The following is a 19,481-nucleotide window of genomic DNA, read 5'->3' as shown; positions in this document are numbered from 1 at the left end:
GAGAAAAGTGACGCCGGTTCCCATTGGTTCTCCAACCATTGTGGGGGTGGGAAAGATTCTCCTGTCGCTGGAACTAAATCCTGCCCATCTTATGAGTAGCAACCATTCAATTTATAAACTGAAATTACTTTTAGTTACTGTTAACCAATACTATTCGTTGAGGACATTTAAAGGTTGCTCTTGCCCTGCCTCAAGTGTTATCACCAAGAATGTTCAGCATTTAAGATCTGATTCCATGATAGTGCATGCATGTCTCATGGACCCGGGCCTGAGTGCCCAAATCCTGTGACCCCAAATTTTTCAGGGGTTTTTAGAGGCCTCACAAAGAACATGCCCAGGCCTTATTAAACTCCCTAATTCAGAAACAGTTGGCCCCTACTCCATTTCAAGTGGGCATCTCTGGACTTATGGCAAAGGGCTTGAGAAATTAGCTTCTTCAACCTGTGACTGGCAGATTTCTGCCACTTTGTAATAACTTGCGTAACTTTTCATGCTGAGATTCCTGCTGTATTGCTGGTGCCGCATTGCCGCCTTTTGCTGTTTGCTGCTGTATTTTACTTTGTATTTCAATGCATCCAGCCATTGCATGGTTCCTGCAAACCGCAAACCTTAGCTGTAACCACACTGCTTAGCGATGGGAGGTCCATTGGACCGTCCAATTGATCAGATAATCATACAGCCCAGAAGGAGGAAGCTGCCATTCCCCTGCACTTTCCCCTATACCTCTAGACTATTTCCAAATTGCTATTGAATCTGATTCCACCACTCTTCCAGGCACTGCGTTCCAGATCATAACAACTTGTTGCACATAAAAAACACCTCCCGCCAGTACTTTTCCAATTATCTTAAATCTGTGTCCTTTCGCCAGTTATGGATTTAGAGGAGGGTGGAGGAAAGTAAGGCAGATGTGCACATGCCTGAGGCATGAAACAAAAATGCAATACTTACTTTATGCCCAATGCTATTATTGTCAGGTATTAAAACAAACAGGCTAATATGATGTGGAAACCATCAGTAACAAACCATTAGTCAATAAGCTACCAAGCTTTGAAGACAGTTATAACATTTTATTTGCTTGTACAGCTTCAAAAGAAAATACTTTACGTCAAAAAAATCCCATGGGATAAAGATCCGAGTTCTAGCTGCTAGTCTTTCATTCTGGCAATGTCACACTGAGCCGTTGGAGGCCTGGAAGCTTACGTATTATATGGACAACATCTTGTCCCAAAAGATACACTTTGAGACTGTGGACTGTGTAACCAAGGCAACAGCAGATTTAGCTGATTTGTCCAAAGCGACTGGTACATTCCAAGAAACTTAAAAAGGCAGCTTTCTGAAAAGGATATATTAACTCTGTGTGGAGTGATGCCAGTTCTCCTGTACAAGTATTGTGATGTTTGGTGATTTGCTCGTAGCCTTTTCACTGTTGCGAATTTTCATTTTAAATGAATCCAGGATCATGGTTTATCCTGGCGGTGTCATGCTTTTCATCATCCAGAGTGACAACTGGCGCAGCAGGCATCATCTATATATTCCAGTAAACAATTTTCTTCGATTGAGGTTAATTGTTAGGACTGAGTTACACTAACCTAAATATGGCAGGGAATGAAAAAGCTTTAAGTTCATAGGAGACCTTGATCAACTTCTGGGAACTCTTGTCAAGCCATCGAAGTGGAATAAAGGTTCAGGAAAAAGCCCCAAACTGTAACAATGAGCAAGGCACAAGTGATACTGCCTGTTTGACATATGTTGCCAGGCAACCTCAGTGCCCATCAACTCGCTGTTGGACAAACCAGCTCTGTGCTGTTACCTTTATATTAGAGTGTTGATCTGGATCCATTCCAGTATCAAAACATTGGTATCTATAGAAACGGGGGAGCTGTTTATCTGGGTGCATGTGGAATGGGAAAATGTGCTAAGCGGACCTTCATGACAGTGGGGTATGTAGTGAGGAGGAGACGTGGCCTTTGATCCCAGCAATTTTGACTGCAGAAGCAGCCTTTAGAAACAACCTCCTAAAAATTTAATTTTAGGGAGAATAATGCAACAAAATGAAGAAACCAAGCAATTTAGAAAATTGGCCATTATCCAAACTCCAGGCACGGAGCAGACTGTTGTGCTGGCATCAGCTGCTCTGGAAAAGCCATAAATGGGCTAAATTTGGGAATAGGCAGCATGGGACAGACCTTGTTAACTAAGTTGTGCGGATAAGTTGTGAAATTTGACTGCTAAGCTTCTTACCTTGCATTAATAAACTGTTTATAAATAGTTTAAGGGTGTAGTTACGGAATACGTTAGCACCTGTGAGAAGCAGTTTTTCTTTCCCCCTGACAGTAAACTTGCATTGTATGAATCCAGAGTTTAGGCCCTAGCTGAGTTTGAAGTGAAGCAAAACAGGCCCCTTTTCTACAAGAGTCCACTTTTGCTGTTGTGCCAATTTGCGGCCTGACTCCAGTTGCAGGCTACATTTTGGACTATAACTGCAACATTGATATGGAGAAACCCCACTTTGCACGAAGTCTGTAACTGTAGTGTAAATGGGCCTTATAAAGACCAGCATTCCCACCATCCCCCTCCCCATCACTGCCAGAGAGAAAAGCCCCTGTGCCATCCTGTTTTATGTTCTGTGTTGATAAATTGCTTGGCTGCTGCTGTTTGTGATGGCTTGCACAGATATGTCAAACTGTTTGTTTCTCCAAAGGACCCCGCGCCCTTTCCGTTGATCTGCTGGCCTGGATTTGAGCTTCTTCTTACCCAAGCAGAAACAACTCGCTGTCATACAATTAGCTCTTTCCATTGTTTACTTTCTCATCCATTAAACATTCACGATCGGCGTGGGTAGGGGGAGAATGATATATTTTCTGCGGAATACAGATGGTGTGCAGGATAGGATGGGCAAGGAAGATTCCCTACAGAGATGCCTGAGGCAAACTCTTTGTTTGTTTATTGCTGTGTTTATGATGTAGGGACTTATATTTATGAAAATGCCATTCAGGGGTACAAAACAAAAATCCCCTCGGGTCCCAGGGCAAAATTAGGAAATACCTGCTCAGCCTCACTACAGTTAGCGTTAACCTTATCAGCAGATCATGTTTACGCCTGTTGTTTTCCTGACGAAATAATTGCACCGTAATTTTTAATGTTTAAAAAAAAGAAAGACTTTCATTTATATCACTCCATTCATGACCAGCAGATGTCTCAAAGTGCGTTACAGCCAATGAAATACTTTTTGAAGTGTAGTCACTGTTGTATTGTGGGAAACATGGCAGCTAATTTACACACAGCAGACACAACAAACTCCCACACATAGCAGTGTGATAATGACCAGATAATCTGTTTTTGTGATGTTGGTTGAGGGATAGATATTGGCCAGGATAACTCTCATGCTTCAAAATACTGCTGTGGAATCTCATGTGTCCACCTGAGAGGGCAAATGAGATCTTGGTTTAATATCACATCCGTAGGACAGCGCTGCACTCCCTCAGTACTGCACTGAAGTGTCAGCCTGGATTTTTGTGCTCAAGCCCTGGAATCCTTTGGAGTCCTTTTGACTTAGAGGCAGGAGCACTACCAACACAGCCATAGTAGACACTGATATTCCCTGTGCCTTTTGCCAAGATTTTCAGCAGGACAAACTCTCACCCTACCCCCAGCTGTACAACTCTGTCAAGTTTAATGTCTAAAAGACTCTCCAACACTTTCTGAAGACATTTCTTGACCCCAAGGTGAGCAATGAGCTGTTGAACACTGTCTTAGATTGAGTTTTCTAAATCACAAGTGCAAAAAAGGGCTCTCGTCAGTAGTAAGATTTTCAGCTGTTTAAAAGGAAAAGGGAATCATAGTCATTCATCGCATATCAACTGAATTTCTAGAACAACAAACTTCAAAAATGAGCTTCACACTAACCCCTGCTGACTTTTGAAGGCTGAGTTCAGTAGTGTCAACCATGGCTCGGTTGGCAGTACTCTTGTCTTTGAGTCTAGAAGGTTGTGGGTTTAAGTTCCAATCTAGAGATTTAAGCACAAAAATCTAGGCTAACACCCCAGTGCAGCAGTGAGGAAATGCTGCTTTAATGGAGAACCTGTCTTTTGAATGAGACGTTAGGCCTTGTCAGCCCACTCAGGCTAGTATAAAAGATCCCATAGCATGATTCAAAGGTGAGCAGGGGAGTTCTCCCTCATATCCTGGCCAACATTTACCCTTCAACCAACATCATCAAAACAAATTATTTTGTCAATTTCACACTGTTGTTTGTGGGAGCTTACTGTGTGCAAATTGGCTGCCATGTTTCCTTCATTGCAACAGTGACTACACTTAACTGGCTATTTCACTGCCTGCTTGACATCAAATCATGGATGAGACAGAACTTCCTCCACCATTAGCAAGAAAGAAGCCATACTATTCAGTTCTTGCTTGGAGCTCCAAATCTGTACCTTCATTTTCCCCAGCCCCGCCTCTCCAGTTGTACTCTGAGGCTCAAGCTGACAATGCATGTCTCTGATGTTCTGCTTAAACCATCTGTTGAGCTTCAAACCCAACATCAATCCTATCACTAAGACGGTTTACTATCACCTTCAAAGTATTGTCTGCCTCTGATTGTGCCTCACCCCATTGCCACTTAAACGTTTATCAACTTGTTGAATTTTACAGAAGGAACTATCCATCTCATTGTACATCATTCTATTTCCTTACCCTTTCCCTGAATCCTTTTAAAGTTTGCTTTTTCGAACCTTTATCCACTTGCTGTACAGCAATTTTTATGAATTCTGTTCCTCCCACAGTTAGTGGGGAGAAACAATTCTCCTAGCCTCTCTCTTCATTCTTTTGGTGATAACTCTTAAATTAATGTCCTCAAGAGATGGACCAGTGGAAATAGTTTGTCCTTATTTACCAGATCAAATTCCCTCATAATTTTGAACAACTTGTTTTCTCCCTTCCTCTGAATACCCTTCTACGCGTTCCCTTCAGTTATTTAAAATTTTCATTCATATAGATGATATGGCTAGGGCAGCATTTATTGTCCATTTCCTAATTATCTTTGAGAAAATGATGGTGAGACCCATTCTTGAACACTGCGGTTAATGTGCTGAAGGCACTTCCACAATGCTATTGGCTAGATCATCCAGGATTTTGACCCAGAGATAATGAAAGAACATTGATAAATTTCCAAATGGGAATGTCGTGTGACTTGAAGGAAAACTATGAAGTGGTGATGTTCCCTTGCAGCTGCTGCTCTTGTCCTTCTAGGGGGTAGAGGTCGTGGGTGATAGAGGGAGCAAATATTTAAGGTGGCAGGAGGGGTGGCAATTAAGGAGGCTGCTTTGTCTTGAATGGTGAGCTTCTTGAGTGTGATTGGAGCTGAACTCGTCCAGGCAAGTGGAGGGTATTTCATCATATTCCTGAATTGTGAAAGGCTTTGGGGAGTCAGGAGGTGAGTCACTTGCCACAGAATACCCATTTGGCTCTTTATCAGTCTGTTAGTCTTTCTATTATTATCATTCTGTTAATGTTTTCTCTTAGTTTTGATATTAGTTTTTGTCCTGGTCTCTCTCTCTCTCTCCCGTGAGCCATTGTCTGTTTGTGTGTCCTTCTCTTTTTCTTTCAGCCTCTCTCTCTCTCTCTGCCTGTCTCTTATCTAAATCTCATGCTCTATCTCTGTCACTGTCTTTCTGCCTCAGTTTGAATGCCTCTCTGTATCTTGACTACCATTCAGGACCTCTTCACAATGTGGCTCAGAAATTCACTGTACAGGAGGCGTTTTCTTTGAGGAACTGCACCAGGCAATGCATTTCCCTGTTATTTCAGATGGCACTTGCCAGTGCCTCACGTTCTTTATAACAAGAGGGATTCACAAAGATATTAGATGGAAATATTTTGTCACAGTCGCATTTATAGGTTAGTGTTGGAAAAGGTCAATAACTTTATTATTTAATAGTAAAAACAATAAACAATAACCTGGTTGGTAACTTATAAAGGCAGCGTCCTTCAGTCGAATGAATTGTGTCAGTAACAGTGCACCATTATTGTCCTAGTTTGTACACGGAGTCTGTCGGACCCCACTTGCTGCAGATCAAAGAGCTGCTTAGAGGATTAAATAAATGCTAACCAGAGCCTAAGGAGAATGGCTGCAATTGTCTCTCTGCTGTGTCATTAGAGATGTGTTCTGTGGATTATTGCCGGCGTGCCAGTGATCAAAGGCAGGCTGATTGTGTCCGGACTATGTCTTGCAGTCAGTGTGTGTTTGGATCCAGAGTGTGAGTCACTGAGGAACTGAACTTGAAGCCAAATCATTGTTGCCCATTTATTCTGATACTGTGAGTGGGTGTGGGGAGGGAGAGAGAGAGGTGATATTGTGAGGGAAAGGGAGCAGGGGAGGAATATTGCATAGATGGAGAAAAATACACTTGTGGGAAAGAAGGTGGATTCAGTGAGGCTGGGGATATATCTGTGAGGGAAAATGGAGATATAAGGATTTTGTGAGAGGCAAGGGCAGAGAATGTGTGGGATGCGTACAGTGTGGATGCTGTGAGGGTTGGGGACAGTGGGAAGGTACTGGTGAGAGTGAACAGATGCTGTAATTAAGGATGAAAATAAAGTAAAAGAAAGAACATGCATTTCTTTAACACTATTCTTAACCTCAGGATGTCCCAAAGCCCTTTACAGCCAATAAATTGCTTTGCAAGTGCAGTCACTGTTCCATGACAACGTGATGGATAAGGTCAGCTATGATGGGGCAACATCGGAACTCTTTGAGATCCGCAGTGGGGTCAAACAGGATTATGTTCTGCCACCGACACTCTTTGGTGTATTCTTCTCTTTGCTGCTGTCATATGCCTTCAGGTCATCTTCAGAGATGACAGAAAGCTGTTCAGCCCTGCTTGTCTGAGACACAAGGCAAAGGTACGTCAAGTCCTCATCAGAGAGTTGCTGTGGGATAATGATGTCACTCTAACATTCCGTACTGAGGAACACTTTCAGTGGCGAATGGATAAACTCTCTCACGCATATAAAGAGTTTGGTTTGATATCAGCATCAGGAAGACAAATGTCATGATCCAGGATGGTGCCAAACTGACATCTATCAGCATTGACAATGTGATGCTGGAGGTTGTTGATAGCTTCACATATCTAGATTCCAGAATCACCAGCAATCTGTCACTTGATGCTGAAACGAACACACAGATCGCAAAAGCTGCAGTTGTCTTTTTCAAGCTGAGTAAGAGAGTGTAGAACAACAGCAACCTGATTGAGAACACTGAACTGCATGTCCACCAAGCCTACATCCTCAGTGGTGAGACGTGGACAACAGCTGCTAGGCAGGAGAAAAGGATGAACAGTTTCCACTTTCGCTATCTCAGACGTATCCTCGGCATCTCTTGGCAGGACAAGGTCACCAACTCAGAGGTCCTGGAATGTGTTAATTCCATCAGTGTACACTCAATGCTCAGCCAATGATGTCTGTGCTGGCATGGCCACATTCATCGGATGGATGATGGCTGTATACCCAAAGACTTTCTGTACATTGAATTGGCCACTAGGTCACGACCTCCTAGGTGTTCATACCACCGCAACAAGGACACCTGTAAGGGAGAAATGAAGATGGCGGACATTAACACCGATGACTGGGAGACAGATACTGACAGCCTTCGACAGCCTTAGAAGAGGTGAGCAGAAATGTAAAGCTCAGTTGGCTGGGAAGAGGGCCCAGAGAAAATAGAGGCCAGCAAATTGTGCACCTTCTCAGCCCACTGTCTTATCTGCAGCAAATACAGCAAAGACGGCCATGCCAGAGTGGGGCTCCTGAGCCACACTAGGCCATGCTTAATACAGATCAGACCATCAGAGTACAAACAATTGTCTTACGAGACGGAAGGCTGTCACTCTCCGCTGTTGTAATGTAGGGAAATGTGGCAGCCAATTGGTGCACAACAAGATCCCAATAAAGCAAAGAAATAAATTAAACTGTTTTTGCTGATGCTGATTAAATATTTGCCAGGATATCAGGAAAATTCCTCTTTGAATTCTCCCTAAGGATCTTTTATGTCTACTTGAGGGGGCAGATAGGCTTCATCTGAAAGACAGCAGCTCCAATATTGCAGCATTCCCTCAGTTCCAGTGTACTCTTTAGTTTTTTGGGGGAATGCACAGATGATTTGTTTAAATGCGTGGCACCTTTAAATTGCTTTGCACACACGTGTTAAGTTAAAGGAGCCGACCTCTTGCAGACCATGTGGGAACTTTTGAGTCGCTGCTTGGTTTAGAGGAAACAATGCTCAGTACTGCACTGAAACAAAAATAAAAATACCTGGAAAAACTCAGCAGGTCTGGCAGCATCTGCGGAGAGGAACACAGTTAACGTTTCGAGTCTTTATGACTCTTCAACAGAACTGAGTAAAAATAGAAAAGAGGTGAAATATAAGCTGGTTTAATGGGGGTGGGGGTGGGACAGGTAGAGCTGGATAGAGGGTCAGTGATAGGTGGAGATAGCCAAAAGATGTCATAGACAAAAGGACAAAGAGGTGTTGAAGGTGGTGATATTATCTAAGGAATGTGCTAATTAAGGGTAGAAAGCAGGACAAGCAAGGTACAGATAGCCCTAGTGGGGGTGGGGTGAAGGGATAGCCCCCACTAGGGCTATCTGTACCCTGCTTGTCCTGCTTTCGACCCTTAATTAGCACATTCCTTAGATAATATCACCACCTTCAACACCTCTTTGTCCTTTTGTCTATGACATCTTTTGGCTATCTCCACCTATCACTGGCCCTCTATCCAGCTCTACCTGTCCCACCCCTACCCCCATTAAACCAGCTTATATTTCACCTCTTTTCTATTTTTACTCAGTTCTGTTGAAGAGTCATAAAGACTCGAAACGTTAACTGTGTTCCTCTCCGCAGATGCTGCCAGACCTGCTGAGTTTTTCCAGGTATTTTTATTTTTGTTTTGGATTTCCAGCATCCGCAGTTTTTTGCTTTTATCTCAGTACTGCACTGCACTGTTGACCATAATGATGTGCTCAAACGAACAAAAAACAGAAAGTGGGAACAAATGGCTCAATTTTGGGCTGGCAGGCTGTAAGTAGCAAGGTACCACAAAGATCATGCCTTGGCCTAGACTAATTATAATCTAAGTTAACGATGAAGGTACTGAGTGTAATGCATCCAAGTTTTCCAGCAATACAAAACTTTGTGGGAAAGTATACTGCAAGAAGGATGCAAAGAGGCTTCAAAGGGATATGTGAAATTTAAGTGAATTTTTTAATATATTCATTCTAGCCACCTCCGCAAGGGCAATTAGGGATGGACAACAAATGCTGGCCTTCCCAGCGAAGCTCAAATCCTATGAACCAACAAAAATGAATGCTCTAAATGAGGCATAGACAACACCTAAAATAAATAAGCAATACTGTGTAGCAGTTTTTGTCTTCATTTAAATTTGGACACTGGGCAGTCCACTTATTGGTAGGTCTGATGGAAATCGTTGATAGTTTTGTGGACAGCAAGGGTTACATTACCAATGCGTAGCGGGACACACAGCGTTTTCATCCTGATAAATATACCTGGCTTCCTTCCATCTTCAGCAAAGTCACAGCGTGAGTTGGAAACAGTAGGACAGGCATTTCATTTCATTCACTGCTTAGCCTAGATGACACTGTGCATGGTCCTCCTGTTGTTGCTACTGATCATGGCCAACCTTTACTCCAGGAATTTCTTCTCCCCGCTCCTCTCTGCTGCAGAGCAACAGTGGGGTGACCTGGCACTGACGAGGCTTGTAATCTGTAAAACCAAAACATTCAACCAAAATTAGCCAGTTCTGCATATATTTCTGCCCTTCCATTTTAAACATTGCAGCAAATTCATCTGACACCAGACAAGGGATGACCTTACGAGGCGAGGTGAGATGAGAATCCCAGTGTAGAGCCTTGTTCGTCACCAGCGCAAGTCACTGATATGGCTACATTACAGGGCTAATTTTCCGACTTGCACTCCTGTTTAGCAAAGCTCAATGTCAAGGAGCCTTGCGGGATAACCTCATGCTGTCAAGACAACTTTTATACGTATAAAACAATCTCTTTATTTATTAAAGTCTGAATTGACACCTACTTCTGCCCCATGTGGTAATTACTCTGTTTGACATGCTGCTGAGCCATGTAGGAGGACGATCCCAGGTTCAACCTATGGTCTTTGGGCTGAGTCAGTGATCTTGGTTCATAAGGGAGCCTGGGCATTGAAATGTGGGGCAGAATTTTATGCCCCCTCGCAGTGGGGGCAGGACCATAAAATGCTGCAAGCCGTTCAAAAACCCATTGACTTCGGCGGGACTGGAAAATCCCACCGGCGGGAGGAAGCGTAAAACTCCGCCTGTGATTTGAGGTAGCTCAAGCATGGAGTGGAGTCAGGATTGAATTTTACAGTAATGATTCTAGGGGCAGAATTTTTCATCCTGCGGGCGGGTGTGCGGGCAGGCGGGTGTACACCCGACCCGAACGGGAGTGAAATAGTGCGCGATGACATCAGGCGAGCAGCCCGACGTCATCGCGCATTCTCCCGATCTTTTGGTTGGTGGGCACGCGTGAGAAGCGGCAATTAAGAAGCCTGTTAAGGCCATTAAGTAATTAATTAAGCTGCATTTTTCGCTGCCTGCTCAATCGTTCAGTCGGCAGACGGATGAATAGGCCAGGCGGCCTTTGCATTTTTAACGAAAGCGCTTACTGAAAAAACAATAAAACATTTTTAACATCTCTTTTTACATGTCCTTCTTCATGTGACTGAGTCACATGTGGGGACATGTTTATCTCATGTTAAAAGTTTATTTTTGAATTTAAAATCCGTCAGTTCCCTGAGGCAGCTCTGTGCCTTCAGGGAACTGTCACTGCGCCCCCCCCCCCCCGCGCATGCGCACACTCAGCGCTCGCGCTCCTCCCACCCCACCCCAGCAGCACTGAGGCCCCCAGCATGCGTTTCACACTGGCTGGCCATTAATTGGGTAGCCAGTGTAAAATCGCGGTCGGAGCCCTATTGCGGGCAGCGGACTGACGAGGGAACAATTCTGCCCTAAGACCTAATACTCTCTAATGGCAGGCAGACATTGAAAAAGAGGTAGAGGAGGAATACTTATAGAACTATCCCACAGTATTAGCCACTGCTTTTGATTAAGGAGAAATCCATAAGAGAAAGAAAATCTATGACTTCTTTTAAAAAATTGTAATAGAATTTGCAAAAGCAACAGCTTGCATTTAATGGAGCTGCTCTTAACAAAGGTAAAATGTCTTTATGGTGTCTCACAGGGGTTATCAGTCAAAATATGATGCTGAGCCCCAGAAGGAGATATTGGGACAAGCATCCAAAGGGTTGATCAAAGTGGACCATTAAAGGACCACCGTAAAGGAGGAGAGAATTGGAAGGGCTTAGGGAGGTCATTCCAAAGTTTTGGCAGCTGAAACTACAGCTGTCAATGGTGGAGCGCTGAAAATCAAAGATACACAAGAGTTCAAAACTGGGGAGTTGAAAAAACATAAAGGCAACTCATGGATCATGGACTGGTTACCAGCCTAATGTATTGTGAAGCCGGTTCGAGTGAACCGACATGACAGACTCTCCATTTACACAATGCAAATGAGCTTACTTACATTTTAATTGAAGTGGAGGGTTGGAAAATCTGGGCACTTATATGGGAATAGCTTCATTAATTTTTTGAATCTTTGATCAATAATTTTCAAGTTAATAACCATGAAATGGAAATGTGAACCTCTGTCTATCTTTAAATTCTGATGAATGTGTGCCGCAGGTTCCTGCCCCTGTTCCTTGTCTCCAGTGCCCAGAGTGTCTGCATTTTCCCAAAAAATCATTGACTTGAGTGACTGTCGTTTGGCATTTCCTGCCATTTCCTATGTCCCACTTGTTAGTTGTACACATTCCCAAACCCCCTGCAGTTAAAATAGTTTAAATGCAAAAAATAAATGTGTCCCATAAAGTTAGAATGACAGTCTGTCCAGATGTCATGCTTGAAGCGTTTGTTGATGCATGTAATCTAAATGTTTTAAACACGATTTGCTCTCACCCTGTCTCCCAAAATAACAGGAAATTGGATTGGTTCGTGAAGGTCAGAGGTTAAGGATGTCAGGAGAAAAGTAAGGTGTGACAGCCTCCACCTTCCTTTACCCCTGACCTCCAGAAAGCATTCTGACTTCCTATTATTATTAGTTGTGAATCTTACTTTTAATGACTGAATGGAGTTGTTCTTGTTTGTGTTTGTTTTCCCGGGGCAAAAAAAGCGTAAGTCATAGCCAGAGCATTCCTACTTTGGATTCAGACATAGCATTGGCAAAGGTTAACGAGAAAGCCTCCAGTCCACCATCTCAGGATGCTGCAATTATGAGGAAAAATGGCTGGGATTTTGATTTTCAATAAAAGTTTAAGAATCAGAAATAATCTCATTCTGTTACTGGGAAAGGCTGAGGCGCTGCCTGAAAGGGGAGTGAAGGCAGATTGAACAGTGACTTTCAAAAGGGAATTGGATATTTATGTAAAGAATAAGCTTTTGTAAGGATATGGGGAAAATGTGGGTGGGGACTAGTTGAATAGGTCTTTTGAAGAACTAGCACAGGCAACATGGGCTGTACATTATGTTCTGTACATTTCTACAATTCTATCTATAGAATAGAATGTATTCAATTTCTATAATTGAATAAAACACTTCTTCACTTAAAAGGCTGTGGTCATCTCCCAGAATGGTTCAGCTGAGTTAACAACGCAAGTACTGATTCATTTCCTTGACTGTATTTCCTTCTCTAAGGATTTTGTTCCATTCTCCCAGTTTTTCCATTTCCATCAGATCTGCTATGACGATGTCTACCATATCCAGTACCAGTGCTTCTGATAGGTTTTCTTTTTCTTCAACCTAGGATTTCACTCCACCATGATTGACAGGGTCCATAACTGTGTCTGTCCCATTCCCATGCTCAGCTCCTACCTCTTCCTCTCCTCCCAAAATCCCAACAGATTCAACTTGTCTTCACCTCCCATGCCACCAGCCTCCATAGTCGACAGATCACCCTCCAGCAGTTCTGCCACCTCCAGTGTGATGCCATCAACGCACACATCTCCTCCTCCCCCTTTCAGCATTCTGAATGAACCATTCCCTTCATGACACCCTTTCAATCACCCCAATCACCCCCTTCCCTTCCCATGGCACCTTTCCTGGCAAGAGGAGGAGGTGTAACACCAGCCTGTTCACCTCTTCCCACCTGCGTTCCAAGGTCCTAAACAATTTTGTCCAGGTGACACAGTAATTTAACTATACTTCTTTCAATTAGCATACTGTATTCACTGCTGACAATAAAGACTCCTCTACATATGGGAGACCAAACGCGAATTGGGTGACCACTTTCCGTTCAGTCGCAAGCGTGACCCTGAGCTCCCAGTCACCTTGTTTTTAATTCTCCATCTTGATCTCGTGCTGACCTTTCTGTCCTTGGTCTCCTGCACTGTTCTAGTCAAGCTCAATGCAAGCTTAAGGAACAGCACCTCATCTTTCAATTAGGTGTTTTACTGTCATCTGGATTAAGCACTGAGTTAAACAATTTCAGACCATAGTCTCTGTCCCCAGTGGTGAGAAATTGCAGAGCTCTGAGATGCGGAGGGATCTGGGTGTCCCAATTCACGAATCGCAAAAGGTTAGTACACAGGTACAGCAGGTAATTAAGAAAGCTAATAGACGTCATTGTTTATTGCGAGGGGAATTGAATACAAGAGTAGGGAGGTTATGCTTCAGTTATACAGGGTACCGGTAAGGCCACTTCTGGAGGACTGTGTACAGCATTGGTCTCCTTATTTAAGGAAGGATGTAAATGCATATGAAGCCGTTCAGAGAAGGTTTACTAGACTAATACCTGGAATGGGCAGGCTGTCTTATATGGAAAGGTTAGACAGGTTAGGCTTATATCCACTGGAGTTTAGAAGAGTAAGAAGTGACTTGATTGAAACATATAAGATCCTGAAGGGATCAAGGTCAATGTGGAGAGGATGTTTCCTCTTGTGGGAGAATCTAGAACTCGGGGTCACTGTTTAAAAATAAGGGCTCACTCATTTAAGATAGGGATGGGGTGACGTTTTTTCTCTCAGGGGGTCATGAGTCTTTGGAACTCTCTTCCTCAAAAGGTGGTGGAAGCAAAATCTTTGAATATTTTTAAGGCAGAGCTAGATAGATTCTTGATTAACAAGGGGGTGAAAGGTTATCGGGGGTAGGCAGGAATGTGGAGTTGAGGTTACAACCAGATCAATCATGATCTTATTGAATGGTGGAGCAGGCTCAAACAGCCGAGTGACCTACTTCTGCTCCTAATTCACATGTTGATATGTTCATATTTTGTTTCATTTTCCTCTGTGGTTTTAGTTTTGCTCTTGTTTTACTCTTGTTTTTGCTTTTAGATAGCAGCTGTCCATCATCCTGCCATTCACACCTCCTCTAAACACTTGTCCCATTCCTACTCCTTTTGACCTTGCTACCATCAATTCTTTTGACACTTTATCTCTCCTGTCTTCCAACCTGTCACAGATCTTGCCTTATGTTCTTTTTCCACCCTCCCCACTCGCACTTGCTTAAATCCTATGACTTTTCCCAGTTTTGATGAAAGGTTATCGACTTGAAACTTTGGACTGAATTACATGAGGTACTGGATTCCACCACTGCCCCCACCCCCTCTGCTCAAATGTCAGATGGAGTGAAGCTGGCCGAGGGGAACACCAGCTATACCACACCCATTTAACAGCCAATCGGCCATTAACAGACTGGAGGCGTGACTGCTATCCTTCTGGATCAGGAAGTCCTGCTTCAGAGTGCTACCAGCCAATCAAAGGCTGGCAGCTCTCCAGTACATTGGGACAGATGTGTGTGGAGCTGGATCGAGGTGCCAAGCTGGCAGGTCCCAGCCAGGGCGGTGAGGAGTTGGGGTTTGAGAGGTCATGGTGGGGGGGATCCTGTGGAGGTAACATCATGGGATCCTCCATTGGGCCAGAGGGCCTGTTAAGGATGGGCTCACTCCCTCACCCCACCCCACCAGCTCATGCAGGGTAACCTGCCAGGTTGGCTGCTTGATGTGGGCCTCTCCTAGAGCTGGCTAAATTCCAGCAGAGGTAGAATGAGGCCTTTAAATGGGAATTAATTGCCCACTTGAGGGCCTCAATTGACCCATTAGTCAGTGGACTACCTGACGCCAACCCCACCACTGATAAAATTAATTTGGGGGAAGAAATGGGTGGGTAGACAACAGGAAAGATGCCCACAGGATTTAATGAATCCCCTCACCTTCAAACTCCTTAACGGGGGAATGTAAAATCCAGTCCTTTAACTCCATTCCTCTCTGCACAGATGCTGCCTGACCTAAGTATTTCCAGCGTGTTCTGTTTTTATAACCCTCCAAGCAAGCTGGGCTCAAGTTGTGGTATAAGGGAGCTAGGACTGACCTCAGTACCCCTGGATTGAGGAGGGGAAAAACTGATTGATAGTGCATGTGGGAGATGTTGGGTGGAGGCAGGATAGGGCCAGGCTTCAATGGTTCCCTTAGCCTTTGCACTTCATTGGAAAAAGTGCCTGTTGAGTACTGTAGGGGGCCTGGTACCCCTGAAACTGCCAGTAGGGAGATGGAGAATGGAGAAAATTAGCAGGAAGATTGGCCTTAGTCAAGCTGTATTGCAGGAAAAGCAATGGTATTTTTTGTAACGGCAGCCTGCTGTTTATTGTGGTTGGTGTCTTCATTCATATCCAAACTCCCATCTGCAGAAGGCACAATGGAAAAGGCAATCTGATGTGATCCCCAGATGTCCTTTACAGCAGACAGTTTCTAAATGACACTGAGAGTTAATCCCTTGATTGAGGCAGCTTTTTCTACTATTCCCCTCAAAGCAAAAACTAAACCTCCTTTCTGTATTTTCCTGCATGAGGTCTGAATATAACTCAAGTCATAAGGCCCCTAAATACTGAATTTCTGTTCTAGTGGCATCCACCTCTTAAACCCTCTCTCACTGTTTTGTTAAAATATACTTTATCTTGTAGTCTTAGAAAAGAGTATTGTAAAATTATATATAACATCATATACTGAGGCTTCAGAGAAAAAATATAATTTTTAAAATTGAAAATGTGATTCAATAATCGATTAAGAACTTTGGGTCAAAATGAAGAGGAACGAATGGCGCAGTTGGTTAGAGCCTTTTCCTGTCACGTCTGTGTAGTAAGCTACGTCTTCTCTCATACAGCTGTGCTGTTTGCAATACTCCCAGCCAAAGCCCCTCATAAGTATAAGGCTTTTCTGAGGATATTTTGAGAAAATATTTGTCAATGATATTACCTGGGAAAATGCTGAGATACTTCAAACACTTACGCTTGCATCCAAGAGCCAAGTGCCAAAAGCTAAATGTTTGGACCAGTGACTGTGGTTTAGATCACTGGAATCAGTGCGGTACACCCTTCTGAACAGACATCTCTAGATACTGAACCTGAGAAGTCATTTGACATTCAGTACTTGGAAATACACTTCCATTAAACTGAATCCTATTTAGATAATTGAAAAAGGAAACTGAAAGCCTAGTGTTGAAATTTGTGAAGAAGGCTATGTCACACATTGTTCTTCACTCGAGTCTGACTGCTGAAAGTGGGAATGGTTTGAATCTGACTGAAACAAACAGTTCCAAAGTTCTTCTGAAATGAGATTTAACTAACTCTTTGGCCAGAATTTTACGGCGTGGACGGGGCAGTAAAATGCGGCGGGCCGTTATAAACCCCATTGATGACAGCGGGAATGTAAAATCCCGCTGTCATTAAATTCTGCCCTTTATGTGGGTCTCTGTAAGATTGAGTCTAAGTGGAACTTGACTGATGCTGCAATCAATCTGAGTGTGACTTGATCTGTCCCCTTACTCCTCTGGTACTTTCTCCTCCGCTGAGCATCTCATCCTGTTCCACCTATCTCATCTCTCATTTAAAATCCTGGTTCTCTACTGCCCAGCTAAATACCAGGCCAGTTTTCTCAATGAGCTATCTTCACTGCAGCCTCTGCCCGAGTGACTTTCAATCCATCTGAACTCATCATGTTCCCTCTCCTCTGAGTTCACTGACCTCCTATCCTCCCTTGATTTCTCCCTCCATGTAAACTCCTCAATCCATATTGGGGCCACCCCATTGACCTTACCATCTCACAGAGTCTTGCCACTCCCTAAGTAGCAATCACAGTTAAGGCCATCTGTGATCACTTCCTTGTATCGTTCTCCAACCACACCCTGCTTTGCTCTTTCAAACTCTATCCCATTCTGTATCCACCCCTGGAGAGAATTCTCCCCTAATTCACTTGCAACTTCACTCTCAAAATCCCAAATGTCCAGTCTTTGATCCTCAATTCACCACCACATTTCTGTAGCAACCATTCTGTTCAACCTTACCCTCAGCTCCACCTTTGATGCCCTGATCTCCATTAAAATTATTACTCTTTCTCACCCTGGCTGTCCCTCCTCGTATGACCCTCATCTCATCTCTTAAGATATAAAGCTGGGTATCACATTTTTGGATGATGTCACTGAGAGGCAACATGTAGATGAGAAATAGGAGGAGGCCAAAATGGATCCTTTGGGGACACCAGAGCTATCTGTGCAGGAATGGGAAGGGAAACCATTGATGGCAATTCTCTGTCTATGATTAGACAGATAAGAATGAAACCAGGTGAGTACAGCCTCACCCAGCTGGATGGATACAGGAATGGATACAGAATGAGATAGAGCTTATATCTTAAGCTCCCTTAAGTCCAAAGGACACAAATTTGAATGGAAATGGTGGGTAACTGGTTAAGCCAAACCTGGCTAGTTCACATAAAGCACACACCTGCTAAAACTGTTCACTATTCCAGGATCATCCTGGCATGCAAAGGTAATGCCCGGCTTCCTTTCTCTATTGCAAGCTGTCTTCTTCAACACCCCCATCCCCACCCTCCCCTATCTCTTCCACCCTCACCTCCAACAATAAGTGGAGGAGCTCATGGACTTCCTGTCACCAAGTTTGAAACCATCTGAGCAGCTGACTCTGTCAACTCCCTCCCTTCCACTGGCTGAACTTCCTGCAAGGCTTCCCCCTGCACTAGCCCTGAACTAGTGTCATGTCTACTTTCTCTCCTATCTCCCCTTATGCCTTCTCTGAGCTTATCTTGTTCTGCTCACTCAACCCTATTCCTACAAACCTATTAACCCTCAGATTCGCTTCCTAGTTCCCATGTTAGCTAACATTGTTAACTGTTGCCTCTCCTTCAAATCTGCCATTGTCATCCTTCTCCTCAATAAGCAACCTTTGACCCCACCAACCCTGCAAATTATTGCCCCATCTCCAACCTGCCTTTCCTCTCCAAAGCCCTTGAATGTGTTGCTGCCTCCCAAATTCATGCCCACCTTACCTGGAACTTCATGTTGAATCCCTCAGGTCAGGTTTCTGTCCCTGCCACAGGGCCGAAAGTGCTCTTATCAAAGTCACAGATGACATCCCATGTGCCTGTGACAAAGGTAAACTATCCCGCCTCATCCTTCTCGACCTGCCTGCTGTGTTTGATGTGCTTGCATGCCACCCTCCTCCAAAGTCTCTCCACCATCATCCAGCTGGGTGAGGCTGCGCTCACCTGGTTTCATTCTTATCTGTCTAATCATAGACAGAGAATTGCTATCAATGGCTTCCCTTCCTATTCCTGCACAGATAGCTCTGGTGTTCCCAAAGGATCTATTTTGGCCTCCTCCTAATTTCTCATCTACATGTTGCCCCTCAGTGACATCATCTGAAAATGTGACACCCAGCTTTATATCACCATACCTCCTTCAACTCCTCTGCCATCTCTAAATTGTCAGACTGTTACTCTGAAATCCAATACTGGATGAGCAGAAATGTCTCCAATTAAATATTTGGAAGACTGAAGCCATTATCTTCAGTCCCTGTTCCAAACTCTATTACCTAGCCACCAAATCTCTCCCTGTTCCTGGTGACTGACTGAGGTTGAATTGCAACCTCAGTGTCATATTTAATCCTGAGATTAGCTTTCAGCCAAATATCTACCATGTCACTAGGACTGCCTTTTTCCATCTCTTTAAGATCGCCTGGCTGCATACCTGCCTCAACTCTTCTGCCTCTGAAACCTTCATCCATGCCTTTGTTATCTCCAGACTTGACTATTCCAATGCATTCCTGGCCAGTCTACCACATTCTACCCTCCGTAAACTTCTGGTCACCTAAACTCTGGTGCCAGTGCCTTAACTCATAGCAAGTCCCGTTCACCTATCACCGCTGTTCTCACTGACATGCATTGTCTCCCCGTTAAACGACACGTTGATTTTAAAATTGTTTTCAAGTCCCTCCAAGGCCTGGCCCCTTCCTGTCACTGTAATCTTCCACAATCCTCTGAGATACCTGTGCTCCTCTGACTCCAGCCTCGTCAGCAACCCCAATATTAATCACTCCACCATT

The 19,481-nt window shown here is 43.9% G+C and overlaps 1 protein-coding gene and 1 long non-coding RNA gene across 7 annotated transcripts in view; one reads left to right on the top strand and one right to left on the bottom strand.

The window, feature by feature from the left end:
• LOC144684740 (potassium voltage-gated channel subfamily KQT member 1) overlaps window positions 1-19,481 on the top strand; it is a 767,141-nt gene that overhangs the window by 478,783 nt on the left and 268,877 nt on the right. The window lies entirely within an intron of this gene.
• Window positions 1-19,481, bottom strand: part of LOC144684741 (uncharacterized) — a 108,775-nt gene that overhangs the window by 33,824 nt on the left and 55,470 nt on the right. For both annotated transcript variants that reach the window (XR_013577557.1, XR_013577556.1), the window contains exon 2: window positions 9,556-9,772. This is a non-coding gene — a long non-coding RNA (uncharacterized LOC144684741). The remainder of the gene's footprint in view (window positions 1-9,555; window positions 9,773-19,481) is intronic.

This window comes from Cetorhinus maximus, chromosome 9, assembly GCF_964194155.1.
Source record: "Cetorhinus maximus chromosome 9, sCetMax3.hap1.1, whole genome shotgun sequence".
Classification (NCBI taxonomy): Eukaryota; Metazoa; Chordata; class Chondrichthyes; order Lamniformes; family Cetorhinidae; genus Cetorhinus; species Cetorhinus maximus.
This window is presented reverse-complemented; position numbering and strand designations above follow the sequence as displayed.